The sequence below is a fragment of the Mandrillus leucophaeus genome, unplaced genomic scaffold (genome assembly GCF_000951045.1).
Source record: "Mandrillus leucophaeus isolate KB7577 unplaced genomic scaffold, Mleu.le_1.0 Scaffold974, whole genome shotgun sequence".
NCBI classification, from domain to species: Eukaryota; Metazoa; Chordata; class Mammalia; order Primates; family Cercopithecidae; genus Mandrillus; species Mandrillus leucophaeus.
Window position 1 is genome coordinate 338,983 of NW_012110630.1, and position 15,505 is coordinate 354,487.

At 37.6% G+C, this 15,505-nt stretch overlaps 1 protein-coding gene and 1 long non-coding RNA gene across 3 annotated transcripts in view; one reads left to right on the plus strand and one right to left on the minus strand.

Annotated features, from left to right (window-relative positions):
* LOC105532619 overlaps window positions 1–1,151 on the minus strand; it is a 2,537-nt gene extending 1,386 nt beyond the window's left edge. The window contains exons 1-2 of the long non-coding RNA XR_001005017.1: window positions 1,026–1,151; window positions 800–890 (exon numbers count right to left, since the gene is read on the minus strand). This is a non-coding gene — a long non-coding RNA (uncharacterized LOC105532619). The remainder of the gene's footprint in view (window positions 1–799; window positions 891–1,025) is intronic.
* SLC8A1 (solute carrier family 8 (sodium/calcium exchanger), member 1) overlaps window positions 1–15,505 on the plus strand; it is a 342,375-nt gene that overhangs the window by 209,886 nt on the left and 116,984 nt on the right. The window lies entirely within an intron of this gene.

The window sequence follows — 15,505 nt, forward strand, 5'->3', positions numbered from 1 at the left end:
GTGATTGCTCACACCTGTCGTCCCAGCACTTTGGGAGGCCGAGGCAGGTGGATTACTTGAGGTCAGGAGTTTGAGACCATCCTGGCCAACACGGTGAAACCCTGTCTCTACTAAAGGTACAAAAAATTAGTTGGGCATGGTGGCGGGCGCCTGTAATCCCAGTTACTTGGGAGACTGAGGCAGGAGAATCACTTGAACTCAGTAGGCAGAGGTTGCAGTGAGCTGAGATCACTACACTGCACTCCAGCCTGGATGATAGAGCAAGACTCCATCTCAGTCAATCAATCAAAATACAAAAGTACTATCTAAAGAAAAAAACTGTAAACATATTTGCAAATTTAGAAAGAGCTGCTTTATATCTTGATTTTGTCAAACTTCAACTCTGTAAAAGAATAAACCAATGAAGTCCAACATCTGAACCCAGATTCACTTCAGTAACCTATAAATTCTCTCTATATGAATAAATTCATACAACCACATTATAGAAAATTTGGAGATGAAAATTAAAAGAAAAAAATTCATAGTTTGCTCAACAATTTAACATATTTGTAATCATATTGCATATATGGTTATATAAAAACAAACTTTCACTAAGCTTTATAATAACATATTTTGCTATTACATACTCTAAACATTTTGGGGAACTGAGACTACTTGTATCTACACTGAATTTATTCATAATACCCGACGTGTATTGAATGAATGAAATTATTGAAGGTGAAATAATTGCATTTGTATATATGGTTGGATTAGATAAACTTCTAAAAGAATAGAGAGATGAAAGTCACATGAGGCTTACTGTGCATGCATTTACTTATTAAGTGGCGGCCTCCGTCAGGCTGAGATTCAGCTGTTCACCCTCTCCCCCAGCTTCCAGTCACTGCCCTTGCCTGGGAAGCACAAAACAAACAAGCTGAACGTCTGAATGAAAAGATCCCCTATGAGACTACCTTGCACAGCTTATCAAAGTGCAAGGATTAAAGTATTATTAAGAAAAGAATCATGAGACAATGCACAGGCCTTACAAGCTTTATTTACAGGTAATTTACTAAGATGTGAGCCTTGATCTACCAGGTTTTTCTCTCAGGGTCACAGATGGCCCTCTTTGGAAGAACGACTCTTCCATTCTTGTTATTTCTCCCTCTCTGCCTGCCCCCTTTTCCTGTTCTTCTGAGATGAAGCATGCCACACAACAATGAAGAGATTTTCCACATTAGCAGTATTGCCAGCCAGCCACTTCTCTTTGTGTAAGTCTGTTTACACAGTCTCCTTGGCAACGTAACGTAGAAGTTGATTTTTCTTTTTTATATCTCTGACTAGCAGGTTTGGTTTTCCCCTTTGTCTGAAGCTTATCTACCTCACACACTGAATTATTTCTATTGAGTTTTATTTTATTAATTCAAAAAAGAGAATCATTTTCACACCTTAGTATTTTAGCAATATCCCCTGCAGAAATCCAATATTTTCAGGGACTCTTAAAAAATGCTTCAAAGTAATTACTGAATAAAACATTTCTTCTTGATTAGAACTTGCTACTATTTAACTCTCCCAAGTTCTATAGACTGTATATATTCTCCAACCCGATGCCTTCATTTGATAGCTGGAGGGAGTTCGGGGCCAACCAAAAAGCCAGAGTAATCATCAAATTCTGACCCTCCTTAGTTTTGTGATCCAAGCATTGGAACTACAGAACAGTTACAGGCACGTTTTTGCATATACATACACGATTTCAGCTATATTGTGCTAAAGTACGCTGGAGAAACATCCCATTTTCCAAAACCCCAAATTCTAAACCAGTGGAACACAAGGCACATTTATCATAACTCATGGGTAAATGTGGGTTATAGAGAGACTCGTACCCTTGGCTAGGGGAAAGTTTCTTTAGTAGCAGATCACTACAATATGACCAAATAATGTTCCATAAGTACATCTATTGAAAAGATTAAAATTAACTAGAAGACTCACTCTTCACAGAGATAGGCATCAGAATTATAAACACACAAGGCTCTTGACACCCCCCACGCTTGCACTTACATTTTCCTGTCATGATATGAGAGCATGTGTATGTTGAAAATTTATTCAGATCATTTCTGTTGTAAAGTGCCAGCTAATGATCACGAATTTTAATAATACTGGAATTAAGTTGGATAATCTATTGTTTGCCAAGGTCTCAGATTGTTTTCTCCAGTTAGTACTTGTAATCTCTTCATAATGCATATATTATTCCCAACTTGTAGATGATAAACTGAAATTCAAACATGTTAAGTAATTTGTCTATTGTCCAGAGCAAGAATTTTAACTCAGCTTAATTCCAAAATCCTATTCTCTTTACCCTGTATTGAATTTCTTTCCCCCAAATTATAAAATAATATTATTTCCAGACAACTTTTATTCTGCTAACATGTTGTGTTTATTTGTCATCACAATGTCCCTTTAACAGTTTAAGCTAAGGAATTGTTTTGTAGCTTGTTAAGTCAGGTTACAGAACAATGGCTTGGTTAGAATTACTTTAAAATATCACACACATACATACACCTGGAAGGTTTTGAGTAAAGACCTGGACCGATAGATTAGGATGTTTACTTTTTAATATAACATCAATATCTTTCTTTGAAACAAGTACTGCTACTTATCAAAATATATATTTTGTTCTATTAAAATCTCCAAATTGCACATCAATTAGTCATTACATTGAAGTCTTCACCCTTCCTGTTTTAAGTAAGATCTAGGTAGGGATAATACAGAGTGGAGACACATTTTGAGCCAAGTAAAAAATTAGAGCTTGTCAATACTCTCAGTATTTAAGTGATTCCCTGGCAATTTTTACTACCTGCAACATGAGAAATACATTTCACTTATTCAATTTGATGGTAATAGTCACACTGACTTTAAGTACAATTTACGAAAAACAAAGCCAAGATTCTAAAAGCTTGAATATTTTTAGAGGAATCATCTAGAATAGTGCTTCTAAATATGGTGTGAATTGGGAGAAAAGAAACACCTCCTCTCCCTTGACACCTTGTTGGAGACTGTGGCATAGGCCTCTCCACCCATTTAAGCACTTAGGGTTATGAAAATAATACAGAAAGTGGAAAATTATGCAAATGAAAGTACAGAGACTAAATTTTGAAAAATGCTGATGTAATGGGACACATTGCTTTGGTCTATCCTTTTTTTAAAAGTAAAAATACCTAAAAGTTTTGCAACCACTCTTCTCTTTATTTCAAAAGGTTTTGAGAGTATGTACCTCAAAAATGGATAGGCATTTCTAGATCAAAACCCTATTTTTTACTTGATAGACATCATAACAGAGACATTTTTAATCAGTTAATTTCAGCTCTGCATACGTATACATATGCAGTTGATATAACATCAAACTTTTTTTGTTCTATTTAACATTTCGACATCGTAGTGCAGATCTTAGCTTAATTCATGAACTTGATGAACTTCAAAAGTTATTGAGTTCTTTCCAAAAGAAGTAAAATTTGACTGCTTACATTTGACTGCTTATAACATCATGAAGAAAATTGGAAGGAGCCATAATTCCATCTCCAGAGCAATGGAATTTTGTGAAAGTTGGTTTCCCCGTTGTATGTCTCCTAGACGATATTGTAGCAAGACACAAAGGGCCCAGGGACAATTGGCAAGCTGATCACATCTGAAACTCGGCAAGTCATCCTGTTCTCAATGAATGTCCCTAGAAATAAAAATTATTCTGCCCCTGGTGATGTGGAATCAAATTAAAAGACATCACCAGGTGAAGACTTTTTGTTCGTTCTGAAATTGTTTATGATCATAAGGTTACTTCACTATGCATAGATAAATAATACAACTCCTTCCAGCCAGAAATGAACCTAAATCCCAAAAGATCAGAATTAGATCTTGGCTATCAATAGCCAGTAGTCCCACCTTCAGTCTTTCTCCTGGCTATCGTCATCTTAATTTGGATACACATGACAGTCTATTTATGCCCATGCCATAGATTACGGAAAGGGGAATTGAATATAGGTTGTCAGACCTAGAAAAAATGACATATTTTATTACCTCCCCGAAAAAAACCTCAGTAGATACCTTAGTTCATTCAGACTTCCATAACAAAGAACCATAGACTAGGTGGCTTATAACAACAGAAATGTATTTCCCACAGTTCCAGAGCCTAGAATCTCCAAGGTCAAGGCTCTGGCAGAGTCAGTGTCTGGTGAAGTACGATTTCCTGATTCATAGACAGCCATCTTTTCGCTGTGCCTTCCGGTGGTGTGCTGGTAGGGCAAGGGAGCTCTCCAGGGCCTCTTTTATAAGGGCACTAATCTCACTCTTCAGAGTGACCCAATCACCTCCCAAAGGTCCCCACCTTCTCATCCCATCACCCTGGGAGTTAGGATTTCAACATATGAGTTTGGAGTTGGGGAAACATAAACATTCAGCCATTAGCAATAGGGAAGCTTTAAAATCAATTTCAAATAACTGTAGAAAACTGACCCCTTTAGTTGGTATTTTATTTTTAGTCCATAGTTAAGAACATTCAGGCCTCTTAACATATCTTAATGTCATCAAAAATGTAGAAATTTGTATTTATTCCATGGTGTGCAGTTTTTTAAAAATCCATCAACAATTTTTGGTGTAATAGAGAACACACCTTAAATAAATCGAGCAATCTGTTTTAAGGGACTCAGAATCACTACCTAACATCACGTTTGAGTTCAGGGAACACACACTTACAAAATATTGCTCTGCCACTTTATTGAGCATTGAGTATTGCTGACATAAGTTTTTTGCCTCCAACTCTATTTCAGGTAATAGTGAACATAGCATTGAACGTGGAGTACTGTTCTACAATTAATTACCTGCAAGGCCTATCAGAAAGTCACTTAACTTCTGTGCATATTGGGTTTCTCCTGGGTCTCACCTTTGAAATGAGGGCTGCCAGAGATAATCCCTAAGTCCCTTTCCTCTTGTTATTTATGCATTTTTATTAGAATTCTATGTATACATATGCAATTACTTTTAATGTAGTAACAAAACATTTAAAATGGAGTTATAAACTGCAGTGATTAAAATGTTTATTATTTGAACAAAGGCCAATACAGCTAATGTGACACGTGACTTACATGCCCTGAGCCTTTTTTCCTCATTTTTGTAGCAGCATCTGGAGCTCTAGCATAAGGAAGAATGTATTTAAATAATAACATTAGTAAAATTCATGCCTCAGATCTCTCTCTACACACATACAACACACACACACACACACACACATTTGCTGTTTTCTAAAGTTGCTTTGCTAAGACTTCTTCCATATTCTGAGATTAAGCCTTCTCAGACTGTGTGGCAAGTGAAATAAAACAAGATATTTCTGGATTTGGCTTAACCTAGAACCTGGCTGTTCAGGACCATGGTAGAACTAAGAAAAGCTGAGCACCTTGCCTGTACCTATGACAGCTCTCTGGGGACAGTAATCGCTCCATTCCAGGCTGCAGAAAGCTAATACCCTGTGCTTGGAAAACTCACCAAGGCTCAAAGGCTTCACATGGTTAAGAGTTGATTCCAAGGTGCCATCTCCTTGCTTCTGTCCAGGAAAATGGCCAAACTCTCCTATAATGCTAATCAATAAGAAATATGCTGGCCTTTCCACCCCAGCATGATTTCACACTAAAATGGCTATTCCTCATGCTTCAGATATTATCTTTCTTAACATGTAAGAAAAGATGAAAGAATCCAAGGCAATAATGGAAAAATATATAAATATAAATATATATATATATGTCTATATATATATATATATATATTTTTTTTTTTTTAACCAGAAATCTGTTAGAATACAGGCTTTGCCAGGTACTGGTAGCAACTGTGTTTGCACAGCCCTAGTCACATCTAACCATTTTCTTTTAAAGTGACAGACTTAAAAAAAAAATTCCTCCGAGGTGTCATAATAGAATTCTATGAAAAAGTAGCCAGAATTTTAAAACTTTTCTGTTTGAGAGTTCTAGCCTCCCATGAATAGCCTTAGTCTGAAAGCATATCAAAGCAATATGACTTCACCATCCATCTTCTGGAATTAATGAAGTAGCAGTGACTTTTCCTTATGAAAAGTCTGTTTGGAGGGCAGTGTTGGAAACACAGTGCACTCAACTGGCAGACCTTGAAGGCAAGACGTGCAGAAGAATTGACTGCACAGGAATCAGTCCTGAGCAGACTGATTACCCCATAGTGTCTGGCTAAGCTGCTGTTATCCAAGGTTCTGCTGAATAAAACTCATGGAAGAACAAATGAATAAAGTCTGTCTTCAGGACTTGTTGGAAGCATTTACAGTGAACCATACCAAGTAAAACTGAAGAAAAAAAATTCAGTTGCCCTATTTGACTCTGGCCAAAAGTTGCATGATTGCAGGGTAAACCCAATAAAAGCAGACGTTTTGAAGTGGAATCAGGACCACAGTCTGCATATTTCAAGTTTCCCCTGTTGAGAATGTATTTCTAAAGTAAAACTGAGATAGATGTGTACCACATGCTTGTAGTGTGTGTGTAACCACCCATATCCAAGATGTGCAACTATAAAACCTACATCTGGAATACTTTTTTTTTTATTTGATCTTCTATGTGCAGTTTAAAAATTAAGTATTGCCTAAGCAGAAAAAGAAGCAATTAAAACCTGTGAACACTTTTAAAGGACAAGAGGTTAATTGAAAAGCTATTTTATAAACTAGTCCAAGACACGTCATATGGCATAATGATTAAAATCATACGTCACTAAGATGGACCTGTAGGATCCTAGCTCAGCCTCTTAAAACTATGTAACCTTGGTCAAGTTCCTTGACTTATGTAAACATCAATTTCCTCATCCATGAAATGAGTCTCAAATGAAAGCAATGTATATAAAGCAATCAGCAGTCTCTGATAGAAACCTCTTACCATTCTACGAGATTTAATTGTAGCTTAGAAACTGGACATGATGTCAATCTTGAGATATCTGTCATGATTTTAAAATGTGTTTTTCACAATATACATCACAGAAGAGCAGCAGATAGTCCAGAGAAGGAATGATTTAAAAAAAAAAAAAGAGGTCTGACTTTTTAAGTAATATAAAACAAAATGACAATATTAATGCAAAGACATGTCTGGTTTTGCCTGATTTATTTTGCTAAATTCAGTGGTTCAAGTGGATCTTGTACCTTACTAGTTATTTTCAAAGCAGAAGCAAACAGATACATACAGCACAGAGTCAGAGCGTCCAAAAGTTTTACCCTGTCAAATTCCAGGATTGCTATGTTGTCCTCCTGTGCACTCTGTCCTGAGAAAATGCCACTAACCCACTTTAGATTTGCACATTATTCTTCTGGTGGACACTTGGCCCTTTCACTGTGAATTTTGTCATAAGGAAAATAATGACTTGAACTTATTTCTTAACAGACAATCCGTATGACTACATAGTATATGTTGAGAGCTGGAGAGGGATATCAGAGAGGTCAGGTATAGGCTCCCAAACTATAGAGCTGGGTTTCACTAGGGAGAGAGAGACCTGTACATAGAACAGCACAAAAAATAGAATCCTCAGCTTCTCCTATGTGCCACTGCCATAAGACTGAGTCCATTGGAGTGGGAATGATTCTTAATTTATACTGAATTCTTCTTTTGAGTATTTTCATGGCTATCACATATGGTGCATATCCTAGGACATTTCAGGTTGCTCAGTTGTATTGGTTGCCTATTTTTAACATAGCCATTTATATAACTCAAGAGCCAGGAAGCTACCTTTGAACACTGTAAATTGTCAAATAGTTTTTTATTTCCTAGGTTGCTTATCACTTGGCAAATATGTACAGCAGACCTTTTCCAGAGAATGCACTGGGTCTTATCCCCTAGACATTCCTTCTCTTTGTTAAATGTCTCAGGCAGGGACTCCAGCAACCCTTTCCTTGGGAGGAAGAAGCCTCTAGATTTCAGGAGTGCCCTCCAGTGGCTGACCTGCTGTCTAACTAATCCTCTACTGATTTCCCCGAGGCTGACTGGGGCAGCACTTCCTGCAGAGCTAAAGTCCATCTGAAAACCGAGGTAGGATCTTCTCACTTAGAAATATCCAGCGGTAGGAAAAGGTCTTGATCATTGCATTGATGAGTGCTTTGTGTCAGAAAGTTTGTGGGGTTTGGTGGGGTTTTTTTGTTTTTTTTTTTTTGGTTTTTCATATCATGCACACCACTTGCCTACTCAGCTCCAAAAACAACATTCTGTCACAGCAATTGCCAGGGAAAAACATGAGGTGGAAAAATCAGAGTAACGTCTTCCCTTGGGGTGAGATTATACAGGAAAAGTCATCCGACAACTCCCAGCCTGGGCTTCATAGGTCAGCAAGAAAGGCTGTCATTACCTTAGCGTTGTTGGGAAATTTAAAGAGATAATAGATGTGGAAAAGCTCAGAAGGAGACTCTCACATAGTATGTGCTCAGTAAATGATGGCTGTTAGCCTGTGGGTCTCTTCATGGGCAGTGACGCTTTCCTAATGCATCTCCCACCTCTAAATCAAGAGTCCAATGTATTTACTTACTTCCTAACCCCCTAGTGAGGAGATACCAGGAAAGCTTCGAATTTTCTACAGAGGAAAGCTTAGAGGAGGTGATCTGGTAAGAATATAAGGCTTGCAGCTGTGTTTTCACAGCACGTTCCATTAAATTGCTCAAATGTTCATTTTTTTTTAAATAACAAAAGGGCTGCTGATGGAGCGTTGTCCCCCAGATCCTAGACCCCTCAGTAATTACTCAGAAATGTCAGTCTGCCTAGAAGCTATCCATTCTACCCACTTTTCTCTTACATTGCTGCAGTTTCAAGTATTCCCCTTGAGGTTTTAGAAATACTGTTTGTTTATCCAGCACTTAGACTCATCAGAGGGAGGGAGGCACTAGAGCATTCACATGGAATTCCTCCCCCACTTGAATATTTGTCAGGAAAAAAAATAGATTCAACTATAAATGTGCAGCAGAGTTGGTGCCTTCCCACTGTGAATGTATTTTCAAGTGCACGGACCAATCCACCACAAAGGAAAAATGCAATACCCTTCCAAAAATATACAGCGCTGATGTGATGTTGCATTCCTCTGTTGATTTTCCCAGAGCCAGGTTACAGGGCCATAGGCTCCATTTGAATGGATTTCTTAGTCTAAAACAGAGGTAAAATCAAGCACAAAGCCATGATGTTACTTTTTTTTTTTAAATACTAAACTTAGACTTGAGAAATCTTTTTGTTTTTCTCCTTTTTGAGACAGGGTCTCACTTTGTCACCCAGGTTAGAGTGCAGTGGGGTGATCTTGGTCACTATAACCTCTACCTCCTAGGCTCAAGTGATCCTCCCATCTCAGCTGTCAAGTAGGTGGGACCACAGACACTCACTACCATGCCCAGTTTTGTTGTTGTTGTTTGTATTTTTGGTAGAGACAGGTTTTATCATGTTGATCAGGCTGGAATTGAACTCCTGAGGCTCAAGTAATCCACCCACTTTGGCCTCCCAAAGTGCGGGATTACACATCTGGTCTTTATTTTCATGAATTGAAAATAGCTCTAGTAAATTGTGAATTAACTCAGTTAAAGGTGTAGGGGTTTCCTTAATATTCCATGCATCACAGCTATGTTATGTAGAAACTAAGGGCAATGAAATGAGCCTTCAATGTCTGTATTCCTGCTTTTACTGGACATTCAATAGGCACTCATATCCATGTTTGGTGAAGGAATGAATGAATGATTTGCCAGAACTAACTTGTATATCTCTGCAATGATCTCAGATTTAGGAAAATAATCTTAAGTATGGAATAAAGATCAAAGCCTCATTAACTTTGCTTTTATAAAAATGGAGATAGCAAAAAGTATACCTTGCATGTCAAGTTTCTCTCATCGGGTTAACTGCCCAGAGATAAAAATTTAGTCTCTTTTTATCTAAGCAAGTCTAGAAAGTCTTGAAGCACAAGTCATGGTTGTATTTGTATTCCTCTTTGGTTTCTTGTTATTTCTTGTAATTATAGATACCATGTTTTAAAATCTCTGGGTTTTGGTTTGCTTCTGCCTGGATGGATAAGGCAATACCCATGAGTAAATGTTGAAAGAGGTGCCTAATGCAGAGAATTGGTGGCAGCTGTTTTTATGACATTTGCAGACCTTTGACATTCAAAACGGTATCCATGTAGAGCTCACAAAGGGAGAGTTGAGTTGCTGGGTGCAACTATTGTTCTTGTTAGTGGATGGAGATTTATAATTATACCCTTGTCTGCTCAGAGCACATGCCATAGGGAGAAGCAGCATAAACACAGGCAGCATGGCAGGCAATCCAGGACAACAATGAGGTTACAAATTATACAAAGCGATTTCACCATTCACGAAAGAAGCCTTATTTGCAAATATGGAATGAAATGTGGACCTTTTATCTTTATGTTTTAGTTTGTTTTCCAAAATTACATTCACAACTAAGCAGGCTTACTTAAACATCTTTGATGTTTTCAGTCTGGCTTGTGGTAAAATTCTAGTGGACACATTTCTCCTCAGTATTCTCATATTCATATTCTCTCTCATTCTGTGTGTGTGTTTCTTCCTCTCTCTCTCTCAAACACATACATCCTTCTCACTTGAATTGTAAGGCATTACCACTTTATATAACAATATATTTAGTCAAAATTGAAACATCATAGCCCCATTATATTTATTTTTTGCAGACCTGCCCCGAAGTTAGCAGCAAACTATAGGAAATAGATCAGATTATTGAGTGGAACACTGCTTGGATTAGGAATTATGCATAATATTTTCTATATTTTATCCCAGTATTCAACAACATAAACATATTGTTTTAGAATAAGAAAAAATCTTACATCTATTTTTCTGTCTGTTAATCAATCAATCTGGTCTTACTAGATTAGAACAAATAGGCAATGCTTATGGTGAAAAAGCTCATAGTCCTTACGGGCTATGGATGACAGGTCCCTCTCAAAGCCTGTGGGGTTCTTTTCTAAAGTAGAGGATTCAGGTGTCTGTCCCAGGCTCTGAACTGGGATTAGATGGACCACCTTCACACCCTTCCTTCCCTATTCTGTTGTGGTCTTCAGAATTTGAAAAAGCAGAAAGGTTAATCACACCTCAAGGTTAGGGGAGGGCAAAGAAGAGGTCAAAGGGGAACAGGTATTTATGGTCACACATCAGGTACTTTGCTCATGTTGTGCTTTTTAAGACCTGTGAGGAAGGAACTTATTTATTATTTATTTTTCAATTTCAACTTTTATTTTTGATAGAGGAGGTACATGTGCGGGTTTATTGTATGATGCTGAGGTTTGAGGTGTTGATCTTGTCACTCAGGTAGTGAGTACAGTACTGATAAAGTAGTTTTTCAACGCATGCCCCCTATTCCAGGTAGTCCAGAGTATCTGTTGTTCCCATGTTTATGTCCATGTATGCTCAGTGATTATCTCCCATTTGTAAGTGAGAACATGTGGTATTTGGTTTTCTGTTGCTGTGTTAATTTGCCAAGGATTATGGCCTCCAGCTGCATCCATATCACTGCAAAAAAAACATGATTTTGTTCTTTTTCATGGCTGTATAATATTCCATGGCATATATATACCACATTAGCTTTATCCAATCCACTGTTGATGGGCACCTGAGTTGATTCCATGCCTTTGCTATTGTGAATGGCACAGTGTTGAACATGCAAGTATGTGTACCTTTTTGGTAGAATGATTTCTTTTCCTTTGGATATATACCCAATAATGGGATTGCTGGGTTGCATAGGACCTCTGTTTTGAGTTCTTTAAAAATCAAGGAAGAAATTTATTATCTCTATTTTAAAAGTGACAAATATACATGTGGGTCACTTTTTTTTGAGTCAGGGTATCATTCTATCACCCAGACTGGAGTGCAGTGGCATGATCATGGTTCACTGCAGCCTTGAACTCCTAGGTGGGTTCATGCAATCCTCCTGCCTCAGCCTCCTAAGTAGCCGGGAGTACAGTCAGGAGCTACCATGCTCGACTTCACTTTTAAACTGGAAAAATGTGCTTGGTATATAGCGAATGCTCAAAAATATTTATGGAATGAATTATTCTAGTAATACAAATTTATATGGCTTTGCATAGCTTATATATCTGTATATTTACACAAAAAAGTGTTCATAAATGCACATTCGTGTCCAAACACGTGAACAATAGAGAGATAGCCCCTCTGGGACTTGTTGGATATAGCAGGAATTTTTTTATTTCTCTAATACTGCAGTGGAGTTTGATTCAAAAACTCTTCTTAACCAATCCAAATAATGTCATTTCCCAGCTGTGGTGTTGCATTGGGTCCAGTTCAAGTGCCAAAAGCTCAGGCGAGAGGAAGCCAAAACAATCACATCCTGAATGGTTAGAGTATTTTCTGCCCATCATCACTGTATGACACAACGTCTCAGGGGCCTTCTAGAGCCTGGGGAGTCCTCTGCTCCACCAGAGACTTGACTTGGCACAGAGCCTGCCACGTCGTCAGCCCTTAACAACAGTTACATAATAAGTACTCTCTGTATCTAAGGATAATCATTTCCCACTCATATTTTATAACTGTGAAGGCTTCCTTTCCCCCAAATATTATGCCATAACTATGTGCACAAAATGATATACTGGAGTCCCAATTCATCATCAGATAGTTTTAAGCTAAGCTCCATAGATGTTTCCCAGGCTCTTGACTTGGAGGTAAGCACTGGTTTCACAGTTGGCTTCATTATGAGCCTGGGACATTTGATTCGCATGACTTCAGATTACAGAAGAGGTGAAGCAATGGTTACAAATCAAGAAAACTTACTCTTCTTACATTAAGATATTACTTCAGTTTCCATGGGTAAAAGTAGTAATCTACATGCAATCAACATATTTAGTGAGGCGATACCTACACTAAGGAGGATACTGAAATTTTATTTCATTTAGCAAATTGTACTTCACTCCTGTGACAATGTAAGTGGGGAATAAAAGTTCAGATATTCACATTCAGAATATGATTTCTTTCCTTTATGAAAGAATGTCCCAGTTTTAACTGGCAGCAGAAAGGGCTGTATTTCACAAGGCAGCATAGTGACTGTGCATGGGGGGAGGAGAGTCAGAAACCCAACCTCCAAAGCAGCCCTGCCACATTTACTTGTGTACCTCAGACAAATCACCTAACTTTTTTAGGCATTGGTTCCCTAATCTGTAAACGCAATGGGTTGAAATAGAAGTCCTTTATGTCTCTTAGCTCTTAAAACATTATAGCCCTAAATCTATTCACCTCATGTCAATAGAAAGCCCAAAGATGACAGAAATTAGGAAAAATCTTCAGATAACTCAGTGATCTTGGTGTGTGCCACTTAGACAGCTAATGGTCAAATATACTTCCATCAACAATAGGAGTTGTGATTGGACAATATTAAACACTAAAAAGCTAGAATTGGGGTACTGTGTTCACTTTTTAAATAAACCTACTTTATACCCCTTTTTGCATACTTGACATTTGCTGACTGTTGTTTCCTATTTAGATGAAGATTAGTATGGTATGATGTAGTCAGATTCTAGTTGGCAAATTTCACTAAATAATTTAGAAGCCTCCATAAATTTCTTTTTTTTTTTTCCTGCTACAATTTCATTAAAATTCATTTGGGGAACTACACTGCTTCAATAATAGAATTGTATCTTATGTTTTGGAACTGTTTCCATGACAACAATAACAGGTGCAAGTTCTCATATATGCTTATGCTCATTTCAAAGGTTACTGCAATTATCCCTGTAAAGGTAAATTTCACTGCAAATAACATCCAAGTACCTACATTGTTACTTTTAGGAGAAAATGGCTTCTATATATAATGATATACATTAATTTCCTCCAGATGAAAAAAGAAATTATAAAAGTAAAATCCCTGAACAATACTTGAGTTAATTTATATAATAGAAACTCACACTTAACTTCATAATAGACTATACAGATTTAAGAAATATAAAAGACTGATTGCATAGCTCTAGGTTGGGGAATATTGCCAGTAAGAAATAGAAGACAAAGTTGGACAGTAATGGAAAATTACTAGGACTGCTTGCACAGAGGCCATTCATTGTGAGGATGTAAGGTTAAATTCCCTTCCCTATCCTCCCCTAATCCCCAATCTCTTTGTGTAAATAGAGGCCATTCAAAAGGCACACCACTCTGTATAAACTTTGTTATCCCTTGAAAAAAAAAAAAAAAACTAGACAAAAAAAAAAAAACTGGCACCATATTCCCATGCTCCATCTCTCTTAAAATAATACAATCTCTCTGTAATCAGAACATCTATGTGCCAACCAAAAGATGACACACCTACCTGTATGCCCCTGATTTCCTCTGCCTTCCATTACATCTCTACAACCTAGGTGCCCAGAGTTAAGAGTTTAAAAGAAGGCAGAGCACAAATTCTTTTTGAAATGTTCAAAGTCTCCTAAGGTTTTCCGTTTCCAAAGCTCCTTAACTAGATCCTGACAGTTTGTACTTTGACCTTCAGTGGTCTACCACCAGTCCCAGGCCTTGCTTAATGTTTTGAACGGGACCCCATTATCTGCTAAAATCTTCCTGGCCTGCTTAATCTTTATAGGTGATACTTTGGAGGGTGGCTGTCCATTTCTCTCAAAATGGTTACATCTAGTGCCCCTCTTTTCACCCTCTCTTTTTTGTTTTCTTTGAGTCCAGGTTGAACTTCCTGGCCTGTTTAATCTTAAGACACAGCCCATTCTATTAGATTCTTCATCTCAGAAACTTGATCTTACTCCTGTTTGCTCTCACACCTCCAGTTCCTAGTCGAGTACTTCCTATATTATAGGTATTCCAGGCCAGTCCAGGGACAGCCGAGTTTGGTTCCAGTGGCCCTAACCTAGGCTAGATTCATTCAAATGAGAATGCTGAAATAAGAAAATAGGTTCCCAAAGTAAGTTGCTTATATAGGTGATTGTAAAGGTGGATGCTATTGATGTAGGTGTTGCTAGTTCTTAATGAAAAATACACACACCAGATGGCATCTTAACCTGAGGGGTTTGTCTTCCAAGTGAGATTTATGTGAAAGAGATGAGAAAATATAATTGTCCAAAGCTCAGGAGAGGAGATCCGTGTAAGGAGATCTGCAGAAGAATTCATTGTAAGACAAAGGTGAGAACACTCAACTCATGATAGATGAAAAACCCATTTGAAGTGAGTTCTGGAAGACAAAAATGAATAGTTCAACTCAAAGAAAATAAAAAAAGAGAGGGTGAAAAGACGGGGACTAGATGTAGCCATTTTGAGAGAAATGGGCAGCCACCCTCCAAAGTATCACCTATAAAGATTAAATGGGGAGATTTGAAATCCTGAGCAACCATAATGACCTGTAGATGTGGATCAGGTATATCCCCAAACAATTAGATGTGAATGCCAAAAGTGCAGTGAACATTTTCCATTTCTTACATATGCACATTTTCCATTTCTTACATATGCACATTTTCCATGTCTAATATATGTGCATGTCTAATATACATATATTACACTCTT